Source organism: Sapajus apella, unplaced genomic scaffold (assembly GCF_009761245.1).
Source record: "Sapajus apella isolate SASKATOON/1434 unplaced genomic scaffold, GSC_monkey_1.0 scaffold80, whole genome shotgun sequence".
Classification (NCBI taxonomy): Eukaryota; Metazoa; Chordata; class Mammalia; order Primates; family Cebidae; genus Sapajus; species Sapajus apella.
In genome coordinates this window covers 6924526-6946321 of record NW_022437020.1, presented here as the reverse complement: position 1 = coordinate 6946321, position 21796 = coordinate 6924526, and the positions used below count along the sequence as shown (strand labels likewise).

Genomic DNA, 21796 nt, shown 5'->3' with positions numbered 1-21796 from the left:
ATTAGCCAGGTGCGGTGCCGTGCGCCTGTAACCGCAGCTACTCAAGAGGCTGAGGCAGGAGAATCGCTTGAACCTGGGAGGCGGAGGTTGCAGTGAGCCGAGATCGTGCCACTGCACTGCATCTTGGGCAACTGAGTGAGACTCTGTGTCAAAAAGACCAAAATAAAAAAAAATAAAAATAAAGAAAATAAACGCAGGGGGACAATGAGAACAAACGCACTGACCTCTCACCGCACCTCTATGAGGGAGGGACTGCGGTGTCCCAGCACACAGGTGGGTTAGTGGAGGCACAGGGAGGTGGAGGCACAGGGAGGCGGAGGCAGGATTCCAAACCAGGCCTCCGATTCCAGGGCCTCCTTGCCTCCAAGCCAGAGGCCCTGACGTCTGAAGGAGAGGTCCTAGGAGCTGTGGTGTCCAGAGGGAGGGGGCTGCCCCAGCCTGGGGCCTACTTGGGGTGGTCCCTCCTCATTGGCTCCGGCGGCAGGGAGGAGCCACTGCGCCGCCTCCCCGCCCCGCCGCTAGATGGCGCCAGGGGCCCGGAGAAGCTACTCCGCCGCCTCCCCTCCCGGCCGCTAGACGGCGCCAGGGGCAGGGAGGAGCCACTCCACCGCCTCTCTGCCCGGCCGCTAGATGGCGCCAGGGGCAGGGAGGCGCGGGGTTCTGGACTGTTCCACCCGAGGCCCCACCTCCTCCCTCAGCGCAGGTTTGCCGGCACTGGGGCTCCCGAAGGCCAGAGCTTTGAGTCCACCCGGAGGTTTAAGAGGAAGGGCTCAGTTCCCCACGCCCGACCCGCGAGACCGCTGACAGGCATCGCTGAGGGCTGCAGCTTTGGAATCGGACTCTGAGAAAGAGACACGGACCACAGGGACAGCGCAGAGGACGAGGTGAGAGCCGTGGAAACCCGCGGACCAGGGCGGGCGGGCAGCCGGGGCCCGGCGTGTCGCGAGAGGGCGGCGGATGAGCGCGGGAGGCGCGCGCGGGAAGCTGCTGTGTGGAAAGCGCCCTGAGGCCGAGCGGGGGCCGGGCCGCGTCTCCTCCCGGCTGGGCCGCGAGCCCCGGAGCTGCCCCTGCCTCCCTCTCGCGGCGCGGCGTCTTCCCGGGCACACGCCGCGGTGAGCCCCTCAGACGCCCGGCTCCCCGAGCCGCCCTCAGCTCTGGCTTTAGAAACACGCTCTAGCTCGCGCTTCTAGCTTTGCTTCCTCACGGGGCCCTGGGTTCGGCCGGCCTTGTGTTGTTATAACGAAATACCTGCAGCTGGGTCAGGTACGAACAAAATGAGTTTAATTGGCTCACAGTTCTGCGGGCTGCAGCGGGTGGCACCGGCACCTGGCGGGGCTTCCGGAAGCTTCCAATCATGGCGGAAAGCAGGCGGTGGCCAGCGTCACAGGTGAGGGCAGGCGCGAGAGAGACGGCGGAGTGCCACACGCTGTTAAACAACCGGGTCCCAGAGACTCACCTGCTGTGGTGAGGACAGCACCCCACGGCCCAGACACCCCTGCAGGCACCTGCCACGCTGGGGTTTACACTTCAACATGAGATTCGGAGGGACAAACGGCCAATTATGTCAGTCCCCCAGTTTACTGTCTTAGCTCAGTTATATATTTATTTATTTTTATTTAAGAGATGGGGTCTCGCTCTGTTGTTGCCCAGGCTGGAGTCCGGTGGTGTAATCACAGCCCACTGTAGCTGTGAATTCCTGGGCTCAAGTGATCCTTCTGCCTCAGCCTCTCTGGTAGCTGGGACCCCAGCTGCGTGACACCACATCCAACTAATTATTATTATTTTTTTAGAGATGGGATATCACCATGTTGCTAAAGCTAGTGTTTTATTAGATATTTTTGAACTTCTCCCTTATAGCTTTTAACAGTTTGTTATGACCCATCTACTGGTGTGATTTTTGGCCTGTTTCTCTGTCTCCCCCTTCCCCTCCTCTTCCTCTCCCTTCTTCTCCTTCCCCTTCCTCCTTCTCCTCTTTTGTCTACTCCTCCTCCTTCTCCTTCAGGCTGTAAGCCTCCTGAGACTGTCAGTTTTGCTCCCCACCGTGGCAGGTTCTGGGGCAGCTCCTGGAATCTGGTGGGACTTGAGAAAATTGTAATCGGCTCTCTCCTGGGCCCCAAGCTTGTCCCTGCTCCTGCCAGGTCACACTTTGCTGCCAGCTTATGTTCTAGTGGTGGAACATTCTCTCCCTCTGCCTGCAGTTACTGAAAGATGAGATTTAAAAGCAGACTACTTGGCTGGGCACAGTGGTTTATGCCTGTAATGCCAGTAGCTTGGGAGGCTGAGGTGGGCAGATCACTTGAGGCCAGGAGTTAGAGACCAACCTGGGCAACATGGAGAAACCCCATCTCTACTAAAAATACAAAAAGTAGCTGAGCGTGGTGGCACATGCCTATAGTTCCCCCCTACTCAGGAGGCTGAGGCAGGAGAATCACTTGAACCCAGGAAGTGGAGGTTGCGGTGAGTCAAGACCTGAGATCACACCACTGCACTCCAGCCTATTTTAAATTGACAAGAGATGGAAAAATGCAGACAGTACAAGGAGCTCCTGTGTACTTTTTATTTCAACTCACTCCTGTGTCATTGTTTTTTTTGGTGACACTGGAGGGTAAATTATATGGAACATGGCCCTTTGCCTCTCAGCACACCAGTGGGTATTTCCTAAGAATGGAGACAATCTCTTATGTCATCACCGTACAGTTACTGACACAAATTTGCATTGATACAGTACTTTCATCTGCCGTCCGTATTCTAATTTTGCCACTTGGTTTAATAATGTCCTTTGTAGCATCCCCCTCCTCCATAGTACAGAATCCAGTTTAGGGGTGGATACTGCATTTAACTCTCATGTCAGTCTAGATACCTTGATCTGCACCATTTCCACAGCATTTCTTTGTCTTTTCTGACGTTGGCATTTTTGAATCATATAGTACTTCTGCTTTTAAAAAAAAAAAACATTCATTATTTTGTGCGTATCCAATGAGTCTCTGTAATTATGCAGGAACACCGAGCAGAGGATTTTATTTCTTCTCAAGATATCCCATATGAAAGCAGATTTAAAAATCAGAACCTTCTTTAAGTGCCTTCTCATAGCACAAGCTATTAATATGTTCATTTCTCTTTGCTATGGTGGGATTTGTGCAATGCAATGTCAGGAGATGGCTCTCCTTCAGTGTAGTCTCTGAAAAAAATTTACTTATTCTCAGCTGTGGTTGAAAGACCTTAATACGCCTCCTGGCTTCTAGCAGAAAGGCCGGCTTTAGGCATGAGTGATGCTGGCAGTTCCCACGCTTCCCAAATGCCATTTTCTGTGTTGGTATGACCAGGGCTGCGCTATAAAATCATCCTCACGGAGCAGCTGTGGCTGGGAACAGTCAGCCTTTTACCTCTGGTGGTTTCGCTGCATCATTTCAAAAACATTCAGTATGTGCCGTACCACAGCGGGGGTTCCAGGGGAATGGTTGGCAGGCTCCCCTGCCCTCTGGGTCACCTCTCTGCACTTGGAGTGCTGCTAAAATGCTGATGTCCCAAGAAGAGGGGTCACTGGAAGCTATTACTGGCCACTGGCTACTGAAGATGACCTAGCAACTGGGTGTTCCTGGGGAGGGTAGTGGAGAACTGGACCACAGGGGTGCATGGGTGCTGGGACTGATAGCAATGGTGACATCGTTGTAGACATTCTTCTCTGCATGGCCTTCACTGGTCCCGAAAAGAAAAAAGACACATCTTTTTTGATGCTTTGAAGTGTCCATTGGGAAAGCAGCCAGAGGAGGTGGAAGGGGAACCACCATTTACTTTCTGAGTCTTGGGTTCGAATCTTGACTCTGCCTCTGATGAATGAGGGGTTTTAATGGCTCCTGTCCCTCTTTGGTGTTCAAAATAAGTGGTGATGATGGAATGGGTGATGTAGGGAACGGGCATCGTGTCTGCTTAGAGCTTCCACACTGTAGTGCGCTGCCTCCTCCTGCCACCTGACTGCCTCTGTGCTCCCCCAGCATTGAAATGGGGAGGCTGTGTCACCATGCCCCGGGCAACATGGGCACACATATCTATGAATGCCAATTGTTATGGCCTGGACTCCACGTTTGCAGGTTTGGCATTGTTCTAAGGGTATTCTGGATTTGTTTTAATGACGTATGCTAAGACACCCAGATATGGAAATAATTGTCACCAAGAAATGCCTTATCCTAATTACAGTTTCCCACAAATAGGAGGCACATTCACAAGAGGAAGCGCCAGGTGGGTCAGGGTGACTGGGTGGGGGAACATGGGCCAGAGGCCATTATCAACTCTTCCCTGGGATGGAGCAGAAAGGCGGGGCAAGTCAGTTCAGGTTTGGCGAATTTGAAGAATTTCCAGGCTCCAGGGCATCCCAGCTGTCCCTAGTTGCCTGGCACCTGGACTTGGGGTGATTAGGATGGATAGATGGTGGCCCGGGAGGGTGGGAACCCAATAAAGTAGGATGTTGGAGAGGGTGTATGTGAGATCAAGACTTGTTGGTTTTCATCTGAAAAACATACTTGGGGGTGGGGAGGTTGCAATTTATTGACTCACTTAGGAATCAGCTACCCCTGGAGGGGCAGTCCCTTCAGGGTCAGCAAAGCCACAAATGCCATAGCATCAGAATCCAGAAATAAATTAGAAGATGTGGTTGATGCGGGTGTTTCACCCCTTGCAAGGAATGCACTCTAACTTTGGACATCCCTGTGGCAGGCTGCTCTCTGGGTCCCCAAGGCTATGGATGTGTTTATGGTTATCTAGAATGCATGCTTCACTGACACAAATACAAACTTCCTGGGTGAGCACAGAATGGCTGGATTCTTCATTCCAATGGGGATGCTTCCAGCATTCCATGAAGCTTGGCAGGCAGAGCAGTGCCTGCAGAGACCTTGTCAAAAGCCTCTCTTCAGTCTGTTTCTTGCTCAACAGATTGGCCAGGGTGGTCACCAGGAGATGCCTGCCCAAGGTGGGCTGGGGAGGCCCAAGAAAAGGACAAACCCCTTGGGAAGAGGGGAGCAAGCTGGCTTTGCATGACAACCTGTCTCAGTGGAGTTTGCGTTCTCTCCAATGGCAAGTCCAAAGGGGAAGCAAAACATGGTACAGACCACTCTGGAATGTAAGGGCGCTGAGCTCAACAGGCTTTGTTTGCAACTGAGAATGAGAGCATCTCGAGTGACCAGCCCCAGCAGGGAGCAGGAGAGTCAAGTGGCCCTTCATATTTCTTCCTGTGTGTACTTGTGTGTGCATGCACTTGTGTAGGCTGTGGGGTGGCCAAAGCTGTTGTGAGCTCCAGGGGTGATGGTGAAGGTCAGCATAGTGTAAGGCCACTTGTGGGCCACAGTGGGTGCACACTTGGGATGGAGGAGGGAGGAAGACCACCTTTTTCGTGGCTCTGTGAAACTGAAGAGTTGGGGATTTCTGATGAGGAATGATGTCTGAGTTCTGGGAGGGGCATCTGACTTGCTATCAATAACTGGGCTTGAACTGGAAAAATCTGGGAGGATGGTGAAACACTTTAATAGAGAGACTACAGTGCATTGGTCAAGCCAAAATTGGAATGCCCCTTCATCTAGCCTTTAAGTTTCTCCGAGAACGTGCTATGTGACTTTCTCCCTCCTTCTCCTATTTCCTTCTTTCCCTTTCCTTCCATTCCATACCTAATGTGTCTTAGGCACTGGGAACAAAAGGCCCAATGCTGGCCTGTGTGGAGTTCATAATCTAGACCAAGGTTCCTCAGCCTCAGTGTTATTTAGTGCCCTGGGCTGGGGAGCTCTGCTGCCAGAGGCTGTCATGGGCATTATGTGGTGTGCAGTAGCATCTCTGGATGCCAATAGCACCTCCCTCTGCTCCAGTATTTGGCATCAAAAAATACCTCCAGACATTGCCCAATGTCCCATGGGTGTCACAATCTTCCTGGCTGAGAGCCACAGGTTCAGCAGCGAAAACAGCCAACCCATCAGCCTGGGCAACACAGCTTGCATAGCGTGACCAGAGTGCCCAGATGGGTTTATTCAAAAATCTCCTGATCAGAGTCTGGGGCAATGGAATTTGCAGTAGGTATTTAGTACATACCTGGTGAGAAGGTAATTAACCACAGGCCTTCAACTAAAACCCCAGCCAGGAGAATTATCTTGTCTGTCTGCCTTCCTCCCTCCCCTGTTCCTCTTTTCTTTCTTTCTTTCTCTCTCTCTTTCTTTCCCTCCCTCCTCTCCTTTCCTTTTCCTTTCCTTTCCCTCCCTTCCTCCCTCTCCCTCCCTTCCTTCCTTCCTCCCTTTTCCTTCCTTCCTTTCTCTTTCTTTCTTTCTCTCCTTCCTTCCTCTCTCTCCCTTCTGCTCTCCCTCCTTCCCCTTTCTCTCTCTCTCTCTCTCTCTCTCACTCTCTCACTCTGCCATCCAGGCTGGCCTAGCAGTGGCGCAGTCAGAGCTCACTGCAGCCTCCAACTCCTGGGCTCAACTGATCTTTCTGCTTCAGCCTCTGGGAGCTGGGACTACAGGCACGTTCCACTGCACTTGGCTTGTTTTTTAGTTAATAATTTTTGGTAAGGACGAGTCCTTGCTGTGTTTCCCAGGCTGGTCTCAGACTGCTGGCCTGAAGGGATCCTTCTGCCTTGGCCTCCCAAAGTGCTAGGATTACAGGTGTAAGCCACCACACCCAACTGCCTTAATATCATGGGGGGTTTGTCCTGGATTCTCTGTATTGGCTCCATCAATCAAAGTAGGTGGAGGTATCTTTAAACAAGATAAAGAATAAAATGACCTTCCTTGCTAATCTCTTTCAGCCTTTCCTTTACTCTGAAAAAAGTGCAGTGTAGGAGAATGAGTTCATTTGCTGGCAAGCCTGCAACAGGAGGCTTTCTACTTTTGAATAAACCTCAAGTTCCCTCAATGTTTCTGTGGTCTTTTAAAGAGGAGGCAAAGAAGAGGGTCCTAATGGTTTTCTTTGTGCCTGATGGGGGGCAGGGCGCAGCTTTAGCTTTTGCCAAATGTTTGGTTGCATCTGATGCTTGGTGAAGACACATGCGTCTGCTGCCCTGACATCCAGCAGAAGGGACCGTCTGGCTCAAGAATCCATTACAGAAGAGGCTGTCAGCACCCCGAATTTGTGCCTCCCCATGTCCAGCTGAGTTTCTTTCTCTCTGCTTAACTCCAACGTGTTGATGGGTCAATCGAGGCGGCCCTTGCCAATGCATCTCACTGGGAATTCTGGTGAAGCAGCTGTCTTCCCTTGCGCATCCCAGCTAGCTTCTTGGTCAACACACACTTGTTTAAAGTGCTGCAAGATGCTGCTGGAAAGGATTTTCTCTGGCTCATTTGACTGTTGAGAAAGGCCACGCCTGCTTCAAGTGCCTCAAATACTCGGGGTAATTACAAGCATTGTTAGACAACAAAACAGCCAAATGGAAAATTTTTGTGTTGCAAAACATTTTGGTCACTTCAGTCATTGAAATGATAAGAGTTTGGAAATCCCCTTAAGTGAGATCATGCTATTTTTGAGAACATATTCTTTAAGAGAAAAACTTCGAAATACTAACAGTGGTGACAGTGATGGTGTTTATAATAACAATGACAGATCCACAGAAATTCAGTCACTCAGGCTCCAAATCGTGGAATAATCTTTCTTTCCTCATATCATCTCATGGTCAGCTGGTTGGTTGCAAAGACCCCTTGAGTTTCCATCTTTCATCAGACATCAGTGTTTCTCTCCTTTCCATCCCCATCACCTTTGTTCAGCTCCTTGTGTGTCTTTCTTAAACTTTGGCAAGGGCTGTCTAATCTGTATCCTTCTTCCCTTCCATTTATCATTCAATTTCAACCATTTCCCAGGAATTCCATTTTATTAGTTACGTATTGCTGAGTAACAAATTAGCTTAACATGTGTTGGCTAAAAACAACCAACATTTACCATGTCACATCGTTGCTGAGGGTCAGGAATTTGGAAACATCTTAGCCAGGTGGTCCTGGCTCATGGTGTCTCATGAGATTTTAGTCAAGATGTCAGCTGGGGCTGCAGTCATCAAAGGCTTGACTGGGGCTTAAGGATCCACTTCCAAGATGGCATACTCATATGGCTGTTGGTAGGAGGCCTCAGTTCCTTCCTAGTTTTTGACAGAAGGTGTCAGTCTCTCATCACATGAGTTTCTCCACAGTGCTGCTTGAGTGTCCTTATAACATGGCAGCTGGCTTCCCCCAGAGCAGATGATCCATGAGAGGGAGCAAGGAGGACAATGCTATGCCTTTTAAAACCTAGTCTTGGATGCCAGACACCATGTCTTCCTTATATTGTCTTAGAAGCTGGCCCACATTTTCCTTTGGAAGAGGGGAATTAGGTTCCACCTTTAGAAGAGACTGGTGTTGAAGAATTTGTGGACATACTTTAAAATGATCTCATCCATTATGTAAACACTGCTGTGTTTTCAGGGAATTTAGTCCACAGGCTCTTCCATCGTTGTTTTACCCAGTCTAGACAGACAAGCTGCCAGAAAAGTCACCCAGTCCTGCTGTGTCTTTCCTTAAAAACCCTCAAGGACTGTCCCTTGATTAAAGAACTCAGCACAAAGTGCCTCTCCCACACTCTGCCATGCCTTGCTTTCTTGCTTGCTTGCCCCTCCTTCCCTCCCTCTCACCCTTCCATCCTTCCTTCCTTCCTTTGATGGAGTTTCACTCTGCTGCCTGGACTGGAGTGCAGTGGCATGATCTCAGCTTGTAGCAACCTCCACCTCCCAGGTTCAAGCAATTCTCCTGCCTCACCCTCCCAAATAGGTACAACTACAAGAGCCCACCACCATGCCCGGCTAATTTTTTGTGTTTTTAATAGAGGTGGGTTTTCACCATGTTAACTAGGCTGATCTTGAACTGATTTCAGGCAATCTGCCTGCCTCAGCTTCCCAAAGTACCGGGATTACAGGCATGAGCCACTGTGCCTGGCCGCCACTCCTAACTTTCAAGGTGAGTGACATTTCTATCCATATCCTCTCCTACCCCCCAAAGGGCAGTCTGCCTTCTAGTTTACCTGGCAACTCACTTTCTTCTGGACACATCCTGTGCTCCTGCATCCTTGTGGCTCCACCAATTTCCACTGCCCTCTGAACTCCTACCTCTCCCTTACACCCATTTTTAATCACCAAGCCCTGCTGGCTTTATTTTCTTAATTAGTTCACAAATAGTTTCTCTCTCTCTCTCTCTCTCTCTCTCTCTCTCTCTCTCTCTCCCCCCCCCCCCCCTCCCCCCCCTCCCTCCCTCCCCTCAATGCAGGGTGAGACCCCTGGCTTCTCACTAGGAGTCCTGCAAAAGCTCCCTCTCTGGGTTCTCTTTCCACCTTTGCCTGCTTCCTTTCCAGTTTCTGGAGTTGCCCTCTGACCCATCTAAAGTGTAAATCTGACCACATCCACTCTTTGCTTAAAATCCTTCCCTGGCCTTGCACCAATGACCGGTTAAAGTCCAGCTTCCTCCTGTGGAACCCAAGACCCTCTGACAGGCCTCCCCAGCCTCTCAAGATTCCCACATCTTGTTCTTGCAGCACCACGGCACAGGCTGTTACAGACACACTGGGTGGTGCCACCTCTTCCCTCTGCTCATTTCCCTTTGGCAGGTGAGATGAAGAGCCAGTGGGAAAAAAAGCTGCACAAGAGGAGCCCACGTGAATGTGAGCGTAAGCCTCAAGAGCCTGAAGACATCTAGGGGATCACTCAGGCTTCCACCTGGCAAAGAATGGGGCTCCCCAGTTAATTCTATGGAAGCCTCAGGGGATGGGGTACATATGGATTCTGCAACCAAGGTGCTAATTAAACTCCCTAATGATCTTGACCTGGAAAATGAGGCTGTATGCTGAGTCCCCTGGAAGCCTGGCAGAGCTGCTGCTAATAACTCACAGCATATCTGGCAGAGTAATATGCCCAGAGGAATTTCTGCTTCTTTGTGCCTTTTTAAACTCACTTCCAAATTAGGAAAAGAAGCACTTTCTCACTCCTGTGCAGGAATCCACATTTCTGAATGGTTCCATCCTGTTCTTGCCTAACACAGGCAGTATTGTGATACGATGTGGATACGCAATTAATATGAATACAGTTGACTTCTAAGGAGGGCAGGAAGGGAATTCTGACCTCTCTCACACTTCACTAAATGCCAAACAAAGCTGTCTTCTACGATGACCTTCCCCTTCTAGGGGCTGTTAGGTCTTGGGAAGGGTTTGATTCTTTTGTCTGGCCGTCGTTCTTGTGGGCATCACTGCCCAGTGCTGGTGTGGATGGAGCTTTCTGGATGTTTCCTTCGCTTGTGGTGTGTGGTGCCCTCTAGCGTTATTTGCCAAATATTTTCCTTTCTTCCCACCCTGGCCATGTGCTGGGGTTACCCATTCTGGCCCTGTCAGGATTGGATGGTGACAAGTGATTTGCTCACACCAATGATTGTGCATAGATCATGTCATCCACAGACCGGGCATTTAATGGTCATGATGAGACCCTCCAGATCTCTGTTTCCTCCTGGCACTGCTGATCAGCACCGTTTGAGATGGTAATTTTGTTCAGTAAGCCTGGATCTCTGAGCAGAGTCCCCTTGCTGTCCTGTATTGTGATTTTTAACCTATTGAGATTTTGGAGTTGTTACTGCAGCACAGCCTAGTATAGCCCGACTGATGTATAGTGTTTGGTATTTTGGAAAGTTAATATTTACCATAACTTCATTTGCACAAGGCAGCATGCCTTTCCTGTTTTGTCAATTCACAATCCTTGAGGGAATTTTCACTAATGTCCAATTAGAATTATTTTTTTCAAGGTTGGGAAGAGGAAGTTGTGGACTAGTATCTTTGGCAACTTAGCCCAGTACTGAGTGATCTGATATCTGAGAATGACCTTGGCATACTTTGGGAGGTTAACTCTTCCTGGCTTAAAAATAGATGCCCCAGCTTTGGCCAGACCACTCCATTGTAGGGCCTGGTTAATACTGATAATGACAACTGATGGTGCCAGCTATGTGCCAGGCACTGAATATCTCTAATTATTACTGTAACTCTGTAAGTGAGACTGTGTCTTATTCCTGTGTCTCAGATGATAGCACTGAGGGACAAAGAGGGCAAACCTATTTAAATAGATTGCCTAAACTCTCTTTGCTAGTGGAGCTCAGGTTTGGTCCCAACTCTGGATGTAAAAGTCTATGTTCTTTTTTATTGCACCTAGCCAACTCGCCTTTGTAAATTTCTTGGAAAGGGATGAAAAGTGCCTCTGCCCTTAGGGATGTTAGGGATATTATCCCTGATGGTCCTAGCCCCTTGATATTCTGTGTTTGGTGGGTCACCACATTTTCATTCATTCATTCATAAATTCATTCATTTAATCATCCACAGACTAATTCATGCATTCACTCTTTCATAAATCCATTCACTCATTTTCTCATTCATTAACTCATTCACTTATTCATTAGGCTTTGATGAGAGTCTGTCAGGTGCTGTTTTGTATGCGACTGGGAATTAGACATGGACTGGTTAGGATTTCTGCCTTCAACTTCAGGGGACTCACAGGCTTGGAGGAATAGCTCTGTGTGTACACATATGTACAGTTTACATCTATGTACATGTGTACACATAAGTACAGTTTACATATATGTACATGTGTACACAGCTGTTCCTCCAAGGCTGTTAGTACACACATGCATTCATATAGATACATATATGTACAAATATACATATGTGTACACACACACAATGTTACAGATATGTCCAGGGAAGTATGAGCCCACTGAGGAGGTGGCTTCTGGTCTAGATAAGAGGTAAAGCTGTGTCAGGGCTGGCTTCCTGCAGATGATAGTTTTATAGTTTTTTATCTTCTATTTTTCTTTGAGAGTTTTTCACACTCCCCTCAACCCTTATTCTACTAAATTCACAGCTGAGGGTCAATGTCATTATCACGAGCCACGATCCGTCTGTTTCTGAGAGTCACTGTGTCCATGGCTTCTATGTCCTACCCCTCCTTCCTCTTATCCTGCCCCCACTGTGGTGTCATTATTTCCCACATCTAGAAGGTTAGTGGCCCCTTCCAAGGAGTGGTGATATGGAATCCTAGCTCTTTGGGGGCATAAATATATTTTTTTCCCCAAAGTTTGGCCTGTCACTTGCTCTTAATGGCTTGAGGTTGGTTGTAGAACTATCTGGCAGGAAAAAATGAAAAGAACCCTCTGATTATGTGCTCCTAAGATGGCTGGGGTAATTTGAGCAGAAACGACTTTGCAGCTCTGGGGAAAAAAAATGTAATTCTCGTGTATGAAAAGCGTGAACCAGAGTTGCCATGTTCACTTCTTGTTTTTAAAGCCCCCACAGGCCAAGTCACATATCTGGGTCAGAGGGTCTATTGATTACCTGTCAGGCCCTGAGGTGTGGGTGATCAATAATACTAACCTACAGGAAAGGTGGCCTTGAATGCAGAAATCCCATTGTGTTGGCCATACGTTTTTTTCTGGTCTGTTAGTGCTTTGCAGGGAAGCAAAACTCTCTAACCTAGTACCACAAATGACCCAAATCCTAAAACTGTTCCTACAAACCAAGGCTTTGGAAATGCCCCATTCAAAGGAAGCAGAGGCAGGTTGTTGGCACCGTCTCTCAGCGTTTGGATAATGGGACAGACAGGGAGGAAGGAAGTAAGGAGGCAAGGGCGTTGCAGCTGGAGCATTCTTGAGGAATAGAGGCAGGAGTCCCTCACACCACAACCTTGACCTTTTATTAATGTTTAATCAGGTGCTTGGAGCAAAGCACTTTCCAAATATCTTGAAGCATTCTGTGACAGGAGGGCTGGCTTTGCCTGGATTTGCTTATGAAGTTCCCTATGAACCCCTTTCTTTCTGAAGGGGGTGCCCTGTGCTGGGAATGCACCAGATTTTTTTTTCCCTTTACTTTTTTTTTTTTTTTTTTTTTTTGAGATAGAGTCCTGCTCTGTCATCCAGACTGGAGTGCAGTGGCACGATCTCAGCTCACTGCAACCTCTACCTCCCGAGTTCAAGTGATTCTCCTGCCTTGGCCTCCCAAGTAGCTGGGATTACAGGCATGTGCTACCACATCCAGCTAAATTGTGTATTTTTAGTAGAGACAGGGTTTCACCATGCTGGTCAAGCTGTTCTCAAACTCCTGACCTTAGGTGATCCATCTGCCTCAGCCTCCCAAAGTGCTGCGATTACAGGCGTGAGCCCCAGCACCCGGCCCATGTGCCAGCTTCTTATTGTGCCAAGGGGGCTGGGTCTGAGGCCCCGTGTTGATGAATCCATGTCATATGGGATGCTGTGGCTTTGGCAGCTACCTACCCAGCATCCAGTTTCCCTTCCTTCTTTCTAAGGGACCCAGATTTTGTTAATTCCCCTGCTCTTCCATGGTGCAGCCATAGGAGGCAGAAAGTGTGGTAGACCCCAGGTGACAGAGCTGAGTCAAGGGGTGAATTGGACCTTCTTTGGCCCAATCAGGCTCCAAGTGCTGGAGGCCACTCAGGTGGGAGGGATTCTCACTCACACAGGATGTGAGTGATCCACCTTCCAGCCCACCTGGATGACATGGTCCACCTGCTCGATGGAAGGCTGCCGATGGAGCCATGGGTGGACCTCTAGAGGACCAGGGTGAAGACATTAAGATCACGGATGGCAAAGTACAATCCCTGAAGGCTCTGTTGAGTTGGCAGGTCAATATCCTACCTGGCCGTCCTGTTTATAACAGGAAATAATCAGTGTCCATATTTTAAAACCAGTTTGAATCCAGGTCATCTGTTCCTTGTAGTTGAAAACATTCCATCTAGGCAGTGGTGGATACCATGGGCATAAGCTGCCATCTTGAAGTGTGGCCAGGCCGTGCTGGTGGACATTATAAAATCCATAAGTTGAGCCGTCAGGTGTGGGAAGGGAGTTAGATGCAGAATGTCTGAAAAGAAATGGCTTCTGTTGCCCACAGTAAAGCCAGTAGGGTTCATCACATATCTTGCTGGGGGGTCTGGGTGGGCAGTGTCTGGAAGGAAAAGTGTGTGGATGTTGGATGCCACAAACCTGGGTGGGCAGATTGCTAGATAGTCAAAATTGATCCACAATCCCCATTCCACTTGGGTCACATGCTTTAATGATTTGTCATGAACACATGACTGATGGATATTACCCTCATTGGTGCTTTAAAATGGTTTATTCTCTGAAATCCAGCAAAACGTAGATGATGAGAGAGCAGCCTCTGGACTGTCAGGTATCTGGAATAGCTTCATACCTGGAAGTACAGGGCAAGAAGAAACTGCATCTGGGGTGGGAGGAGAAGGAAGGAATGACCCAATTCCACCTACCCACCCACCTCAAAGCCATCAGTTAAAATCTTAGACTTCAAGCCCCAGGCTCACCAAAAGTAGAATCTCTTGGGATAGGGCAAGTGTTCTCAGCATTATTATTTTTTCAAGCTGAAGTCTTTGGACTATTGCATTGAGTACTCAGCATTGGTGGGAGCAGCAGGAAGATGACAGGTTTCTGTCCAGTTGACTGAGGAGTTAACGGAGTGAGTATGCATGTGTAGGTGTGTATACATGCACATACTTATGGGCATGTTTGTGCACACATATGTGCAGCATTCTTGTGTGCATGCATGCTGTACATGTGTGCACATATGTCTGGTGACTGGAGACAAGGAAGGCTGAAGGGGAAGCAACAGAAGCCTGGAGATTTGCAGAAGCCACAAGGGCAGCTCCATCTGCTGTGAAATGAAGAGCACAGGTGGCTGGGGGCTATTGCGGGTGGGAGATGGTGGCAGAAGGTCCCCTTGCAGGGAAGGAGCCTTATGACCCCGCACACAGCTTCTTGGATTCCTAGCAATTTCCCTTGCAGGAGAGAGATTATTGGCCTCCCTCTATGGCTGAGGTCATGGAAGGCAGGACTCTGGTGAACATGTCTCTCAGTTCATGAGTGAGACTCAGGATGGGAGGGGAGAGTCTGGCAGCAGAGACAGTGTTTCTTACTGGCCTTTCTCCCCACCAGCTGTTGCTGCGTCCTGGGCTACTCCTTTCTCTATGTCTACCTGAATTTCCTTGTCTTTCAAGATCCAGACAGTGGCTACCTTAGGAAACTTCCTGCCCCTTCCCAAGGCCCAGGTTGGAGCCCCTCTCTGTACTCAGTAGGACTAGAGGCTTCACTCATCCTTGCCCCATGGCTTTGGATTACAACATCCACTTTCATGCTGGGCTTTTCCGGGGATATTGGGATCCTTGAGGATAGAGCTGTGTCTTATCCACTGTTATGCCGGGTCCCTTTCTAAACAGAGACTGGGTGCTCTCATTGCAGTCTGGAGTTGGGGGAGGACAACAGGTACCCCTCGGTCTCAATGCTGTAGGTGTGGCCTCTTGGGAATGGTGTATTTTTTTTGTGAGTGTGAGTGTGTCTCTGTGTGTGTGTGTGTGTATGAGAGAGGAAGAGAGAGCCTGCATCATTCTTCACCATGTTCTACGTATGTGTAGTCACAGCACCATTTGCAACACCTAGAATGTGGCTTGCGCATGTCCCAGTTTTCATTAGACTTGGGGGTGCCTGGGAGAAGAAGGGGGAAAGTTAGGGAGCAGCAACAGCAGCCTGGGGCAGGGGAGGCAGTGCCTGGCCAGAAGCAGCAGAGGCGCCAGTAGCCGATGGTGAACTGACCTTGTACAGGATAAGCTGTCCCAGTAAAGCCTGAGTCAAGGGCTCAGTCTCCATTCAGAACAAACTACTACCTTTTTTTTTTTTTTTTTTTGAGACGGAATAGCCCTGTCGCCCAGGTTGGAGTGCAATGGTGCAATCTCAGCTCACTGTAACCTCTGCCTCCTGGGTTCAAGGGATTCTCTTGTTGTTGGTGAGTTTACTCTGCCCGATGTCTTCAAGGTTCATCTATGTTGAATCATGCATTAGAATCTCCTTTATTTATCTATTTTGCTTTAAGTTCTGGGATACATGTGTAGAACGTGCAGGTTTGTTACATAGACATACACGTGCCATGTGGTTTGCTGCAGCTATCAACACCCGTCATCTAGGTTTTAAGCCCTGCATGCAGTATTTCTCCTAATGCTCTCCCTCCCCTTTCCCCCAATCCCTGACAGGCCCCGGTGTGTGCTGTTCCCCTCCCTGTGTCCGTGTGTTCTCATTGTTCATCTTCCACTTATGAGTGAGAACATCAGATGTTTCATTTTCTGTTCCTGTGTTTGCTGAGAATGATGGTTTCTAGCTTCATCCATGTCCTGCAAATGACACAATCTAATTCCTTTTTATGGCCATATAGTAGAATCTTCTTTATTTTTAAGGCTGAATAACAATCCTCTTGTATGTATACACCACATATGATCCACCCAGTCATCCATTGACAGGCATTTGGGTTGCATGGTGCATCTCTATTAATTTCATCATCAAATAATAAGAGGTTGGAGTCTATACTCAGCATTTCCTTCCTTCGTTCCTCCCCCCTCCCTCTCTCCCTCTCCCCCCTCCTCTCTTTCTCTATCTACCCTCTCCTCCCCTCACCTCTCTTCTTCTCCCCTCCCCTCCTCTGAATCATGCTCTGTCGCCCAGGCTGGAGTGTATGGAGTGCAGTGCCATGATCTAGGCTCACTTCAACCTCCGCCTCCCAGGTTCAGGCAATTCTCCTGCCTCAGTCTCCCCAGTAGCTGGGACTACAGGTGTGTGCCACCATACTCAGCTAATTTTTTTTCATATTTTAGTAGAGACGGGGTTTCACCATGTAAGCCAGGATGGTCTTATCGCCTGACCTTGTGATCCGCCCACGTCGGCCTCTCAAAGTGCTGGGATTACAGGCGTGAGCCACTGTGCCCAGCCTACACTCCGCATTTTCTACACCTTTATCTCATTGATTCATTTTCCTGGAATTATGTTCATGTGGTTAACTTGACCCTTCTGTGAGGAAGGGGCTTGGGAGACAAAGAAAAGCATTAGTGTGTCTCTGATGTGACCCTTAACCTTCCCTTGGGGGACAGTGGGTGGACGTCTCAGATTGATGGTGTCACAGGTGTCTGTGCAGTGATGGGGCGTTTCTGCTGGAACCTGTTCAGCTTTCTCACCTTGCCTTCTTTATCTGCGCTGGCCGGCATGGGACGGTGCACTGCTACTGATGCTGGAGTTGGATGGCCTGGAACTGGGTGTGTGGCCTCAGGCAGGTGACTTCGCCTCTGTGACCTTCTCTTTGTGGTCCCCAAAGGTGGCTGTGGGAAAGAAATGAGGGAGCACGGTGTCAGAACAATAGTTCTTTTTTGATAAATTGTAGTTTTCTTCCTACTGCTCTCCCACTTTGTGATTATGACTTTAAGAGAAAACACCTGATTTTTGGGAAATCACACACATGGTGATGCACTGGATGTTGTCACGCTGGTCAGTCTGTCTCCCTCCATTCTGGTGTGGGAAGTAGAAAAGTTCATTTTGAAAGTTTCCTTGCCTGTTAAAGAATAAGTGTGCTAATAACTTTGTTAAGCCCTATCCTATGTAGCTGTTAGACATGCCATGCTTACAGGCATTTAGTACATTCTATGTCCTTGTACTTTAACCAGGATATCTGTGCTGGATGTGCTCTCGGGCATGTCCCAGCTCTCAACTGCTTTTACCTGTTTAGAAAAGTTTTAAGTTGTGAGCCAATTGGATTTTAGTTTAAATTGTGATGTCTGGCTCCAGCCAGTAGAGATCAGATACAGCAGAAAGGAAGCAGCGTTTGTGGTGTTAACAATGAAACTGGTCACCTTGGACATTTTCTTGTGCCACCCCCTTGCAATAGCCTCTATCTCAACACAGAAGAGACATACCCCCTAGTAAGGAGTTCGAAAAAACAGGAAGCACCACCAGGTGGAGTGTGAGCTCGGGGTCCCAGCTCATGCTGGTGAGGTTTGGGGCCCAACACACTTGTGCATTTCTGTGGGTTCATCCGCACACCTAGTCCTCCACCATGGCCCTACCTGTTTCCCACCACTGCTGCCTGGGCCCCTTTCCTGCTCGATTCAACCCTTTTGTTAGAGCTCAGGTCCACCCTCCTAGAAAGAAGAAAACTATGACTAATTATAAAATCATTATATGATTAAACTCAATTAACTTCAAATAACCCTTGAAATTTGCTTAATGTCAGCCCTTGGCCCTGCTTGAACTGCTAAATATTGCTCTCCTTTGAAATTCCAGTGAGACCAGCTGATTACAGTGCGCTACCTGGCGTGATACCTGGGCTCTGAGGGGCCACGTGTCTTGGAGTGCAGGGCAGGAAATGATGGTCCAGTGCTGAGGGTCTGGGGTGCAGGTGAGGAAAGAGGTTGGGGGAGGTAGCGATGATGGAATTTGGGAACCTTTGGCTCTGCTAGCTGTTAGTTGACTAATGGCTGGGAGGAGCTTTGAGGTCGCCTTTCACTTGGGCTCTGACAAGTTTGTTCAAGCCTTTGAGTTTGAACTTGGTGCCTTTTTGAGGGGGCTGAATGGTGTGCCCCTACAATTTGAATGTTGAAATTCTAATCTTCAGTATCTCAGAATGTGATGGTATTTGGAGACAGAACCCTTAAAAATGTGATGAGGATTAAGTGAAGTCATCTGATGTGACTGGTATGCTAATAAGAAGAGGAAATTTGGGCTGGGTGCGGTGGCTAACGCCTGTAATCCCAGCACTTTGGGAGGCCAAGGCGGGCATATCACGAGGTCAAGAGGTCAAGACCGTCCTGGCCAACATGGTGAAACCCATCTCTATTAAAATACAAAAAATTAACTGGGCATGGTGGCATGCACCTGTAGTCCCAGCTACTCGGGAGGCTGAGGCACGGGAATAGCTTGACCCCAGTAGGCGGAGGTTGCAGTCAGCCGAGATTGCACCACTGTACTCAAGCCTCAGAGACAGAGCAAGACTCCATCTCAAAAAAAAAAAAAAAAAAAAAAAGGAAATTTGGACACACCCACATGTGCAGAGGGAGATCATATGTAGATACGGGGGCTGTCTGCAAGACAGAGAGGGGTCCCTGGGGGAACCAACCCTGCTGATGCCTTGGTTTTGGACTTCCACTGTCCCAAACTATGAGGAAGTAAACTTCTGTCGTTTAAGCCACCCAGTCTGTGGTACTTTGTTGAGGCTGCCTGTGATGGTTAATACTGAGTGTCAACCTGATTGGATTGAAGGATGCAAAGTATAGTTCCTGGGTGAGTCTGTGAGGGTGTTGCCCAAGGAGATTAACATTTGAGTCAGTGGATTGGGAGAGGCAGACCCACCCTCAATCTGGGTGGGGACCATCTAATCAGCTGCCAGCATGGTTAGCATAAAGTAGGCAGAAGGAAGTTGAATGAGAGTAGACTTGAGTCTTCTGGCCTCCATCTTTCTCCAGTGCTGGATGCTTCATGCCTTTGGACATGGGACTCCAAGTTCTTTAGGTGTTGAACTCTTGGACTTACACCAGTGGTTTGCCAGGGGCTCTCGGGCCTTTGGCCACAGACTGAAGGCTGCACTGTCAGCTTCCTTACATGGAGGTTTTAGGAGTTGGACTGGCTTCCTTGTTTCTTGGCTTATAGATGGCCTCTTGTGGGACATCACCTTGTGATGCTGTGAGTCAATAATCCTTAATAAACTCCCCTTCATATATGCATCTATCCTATTAGGTCTGTCCCTCTAGAGAACCCTGACTAATATACCACACTAGCAAACTAATATAGCACCCTTCATTCTCTGCCTCTCTGTTAGTCTGAAGGTTGGCCTGGAGTGCTGTTGGCAGAGGTGGAAGGTGGGCACCCCTCAGACTAGTTACAGATACAAAGATGAAGGTTAGGAAAGCAAACCAGGGCCCAGCAGGGAGGCCAGCAGGCTTCCAGAATTTCAGCACTGACTAAAGGTTAGAAGAAATATTAATATGTAAGAACTGGCTTAGCCTCCTGTGCTCTGGTTTCCTCACTGGTAAAATTGGGATGATAAGAGTGTGCACCTCATAGGGTTGCGAGGATTAATTCAATTAACTAAACTTATAGCTGTCTGGCAAAGAGGGAACACTAAGTGTTTGCAATTGTGTTCATTTTCTATTGCTGTGTAAGAAATAACCACATATGACTGGGCACGGTGGCTCACGCCTGTAATTCCAGCACTTTGGGAGGCTGAGGCAGGCGGATCATGAGGTCTCTTGCTTCAGCCTCCCAAGTAGCTAGGACCACAGGCACACACCATCACACCTGGCTAATTTTTTATTTTCAGAAGATATGGGGTTTTGTCATGTTGGCCAGGCTGGTCTTGAACTCCTGACCTCAGGTTATCCACCTGCCTTGGCCTCCCAAAGTACTGGGATTACAGACGTGAGCCACCACGCCTGGCCTGGTGTTTCTTCTTATAGGGGCATTAGTCCTATCATGAGGGCTTCACCTTCAGGACATCATCTAAACCTAATTAAATACCAAAGGCCCCATCTCCAAATACTATTACATTGGGAGTTAAGGTCTCAACATATGAATTCTGGAGGGCACAATGCAGTCCCCATCCTTGACTTACACCACCATAAGGTGCTGTTAGCTCCCTGCATCTGACCAATTTCCAGAGCTGCATCTTTATCACACGAATATGCCTGCGGGTCCTTCAGAGGCGAAGGCCCTCAGGAAGAGGGCGATGCTGACCTCACACAGACCTCTTGGTGGCATGATCTCTTTTAAAATATCCCCAAGACAAGCTCTAGCCTGTGGATTCCTTTCTGGGTCTGTGACCTTCTGCTTCAGCTCCAGGAATGCTTTCTTTAGATCCTCAGGCATGGGCCAGACATTCCACTGCACCTCAACTCAAGGTCCCTTACTGAGTTCTTCCAAGTGTCCCTTCAGAGCCCTACTTTGAGGGAGAACTGGGCAAATTGAAACCTCAGGGGAAGGACTTGAGATCTTCCCTAGTTCTCAGGAGCCCTGAGGTCATCCACAACCCTGGCCACACAGGGTGCATAGGATCTTACTTATCTCTGCTTCCATTTCCCCCCGTTGTATGGCCTCTTTTGCAAGCTGAGTCCATGTGGTGTTAGAGCTGCTGTGTTGACCACATCTACCTGCTTTGTGTCTTGCGGCCCAGCTTTTCAAGAAAGACCACCATTCGTTTCTGCCCGACCTCAGAAGGGTTAATGGGATAGCTGGGATGTATGTTTTGCAGTATTGAGTCCAGCTGTGGCCAAGGCCAGAAGACCACCCAGACCAGACCCTGGCCACCAAAGCCACAGGCTGGACAGGAGTGCAACAGGCACTCCAGAACATGCCTCCTGTAGCCTAGGGCAAGACTTTATTTTTCCTTACGGCTTCTGGTGTCCAGCTCATTAGTTTGTATGAAATACGTACTGGGCTCACCAGTGAGAAGAATACCGATCATTTTTAGGAAAGGAATTGTGTTTTCTTTTTTCTCTCTAAGCCGGCAGCACCATACAGTGTGTTTTATATGATGGAGGTGCTTAATAAATATTGTTGACTGATTCACTGGGAAAAAGCCAGTCTAGACATGCCTTCTGGAAGCATCCAGTAAGCCCCATTATTCCTTTTTGCAGTCAATTGTCGTGGAATGGGCCTTTTGGCGTTAATCCCGAAAGGGCAGTAAACAAAGATGGCTGTATAATTTTATTGTCTCTGATCTTCCATCAAAGCCAGCTTCCTCGCCTCCATCGGCATCTCTGCCTCATTGCTTCTGGGTTCACCCCCAGTACAGCTGTTGGATCACGCTAATAGCCCTTGGATCTTCATTGTGAACAATAATGTTTGTTTCCAGAATAATTGAATCCAGCGGGGAAACAAAGGGTGTAGAACACTTTATAACACTTACTGTGAAAAAGGGAAAATAAAGAATTTCCTTGATGGCATTTAGTTCAGGGAACACA

At 48.6% G+C, this 21796-nt stretch overlaps 1 long non-coding RNA gene across 1 annotated transcript in view; it reads left to right on the top strand.

Annotated features, from left to right (window-relative positions):
- The first annotated feature begins 584 nt into the window (after positions 1-584).
- LOC116533194 overlaps positions 585-21796 on the top strand; it is an 86670-nt gene continuing 65458 nt past the window's right edge. The window contains exon 1 of the long non-coding RNA XR_004261146.1: positions 585-884. This is a non-coding gene — a long non-coding RNA (uncharacterized LOC116533194). The remainder of the gene's footprint in view (positions 885-21796) is intronic.